Here is a 1,852-nt window from a genome sequence, read left to right on the forward strand (position 1 = left end):
CATTTTCCAAAACCCTAGAAACTTTGTGTGTAGCCAGCAAGAGTTTCCAGCTTCTTTTTCTGTAGAAAATTTGCCATTCTACAATTATTTTCTTCAATCGCTCCGATGACTTCCAGTGCTCAACCTGCTGTTGTTCGAGACGATGCTAGAATTGCTCTATCGCGTGAGTACAAGTCGATGGTGCTACCGGCCTATTTGGAGAGGTATGCCTAAGACCATGACATTCTTAGATCCTTTACAATGTTAACTCTGGAGAGGGAACATCTTGTTTATCTTCATAGTGGTGATTTGGCATTGATATACTGGCACCATCTTGATTATGGCCTTCGTCCGCCACTGCACTCATTTCTTTAGAAGGTTTTCAGGGTCCTAGAGATCTCGCTGGTGTAGTTGAAGTCGAACTCCATCACCTTTTTAGTGGCCTTTCTTGTGATCTGTCATTAGGTGAACGTCAAGCTAACGTTAGGCATGCTAGATCATCTGCTGTGTGCCAAGGCCAGCAAGCCGACCTAATTTTGGCACATCCTCTATGGCTAGAGATCAAGAAAGAGGGTTTGAGGGCTGTGCATCTCATGATTGTGGAGAAGCAGGGCTTGGAGAAGATCCTAGCATATAAGGGATCCCAATGTTGGGAAAATCTATTTAACAACTCTGTGCTTTGAGCCACTGAAATATCCCCTACACCCACTACTGAAACAGATCAGGCTCAAGCTAAGCTCTTAGCAACTGAAGAGCGGCTGGGAGAGGACCCCCAGGGCAACTCTTCTAATGTACCTCGAAAACGTCTAAGTACCTAGTTGGAGGTGAGAGAGCTCCAAGCCATATGCCTGAAAGCCCCAGCTAAGATTACGACTAAGCACGATCTAGGGTCTACCAAATCTACTATTCAAACTAAGAGGTCTAAGAAGAAGAGGAAGAAGACAGTCTCCAAGGGTCATCGTCGAATGGAGGGTGGTATGTAGGAGCTCTTTGCTCTTGGAGATGAAACAACTCAGACTACATAGCCTACACCTAAGCAGATTGAGGCTGCATCTAGCTAGGACAGCGAGGCACTAGCTCCAAAGGTGTTCCCAGTTCACTGACCTAAAGTCATTGCTTTGGGTGACAAGTTCTTGTAGCTGACTGCCAAGTGTTTGGGTTAAAAGTTGATATTTTCATTAGTGACGAGCTCATTACAATTTCAGCCATTACAATAAGTTCAAAAAGAAAGAAAGTCGATCTTTTTATAAGATCTCCTTTACACAATGAAAATAAAGATTACAACTCTTGTTAAACAGTGTAACGAACGTTTATCACCCGCTGCTTGCGTGGGAACTTTGCCTATGCTGGAAACGTTAATATCTGTGGACCGTTGCGGATCAGATCTGGTTGACAGATTGGTGATCAAAGCTCTTACTTCACGAAGGAAGTAATCGCTGCAGTGGTGATCTCGACCAAGCGAGATCACGGCTCTTCTCGAGATTTAAGACCAAGCTTAAATCCGGAGGAATGGGGGACAGGTCTCAGATCTCTCGAACTCTACTATTCATGCATAGGAGATCGCCGAGATCTAGCTAACCCTCTCTTAAATTCATAGCTATGCACTCAAGAAACCGGCAACACCTCGCCCTCTTGATCTTCCCGATCTCGAAAATGAATACTAGAGCTCTTATTTATAGGCTTGGTTGATGGTTTCTTCAGATCAAAATGAGAGATCCCTTCTATCTTCAGTTAGCAACTACATAACCACTGTATCAGAGCAGTTAGAACTCCCAAATCCCGAAAGAATCCATAAAAAAAATCAAAAAAGCTGATTCTGGCCGATTCACCAAAGTGGCTCGGCCAAGCCGAGCCACCAAATGGTGGCTCGGCC

The sequence above is a fragment of the Asparagus officinalis genome, chromosome 4 (genome assembly GCF_001876935.1).
Source record: "Asparagus officinalis chromosome 4, Aspof.V1, whole genome shotgun sequence".
In the NCBI taxonomy this organism is placed as follows: Eukaryota; Viridiplantae; Streptophyta; class Magnoliopsida; order Asparagales; family Asparagaceae; genus Asparagus; species Asparagus officinalis.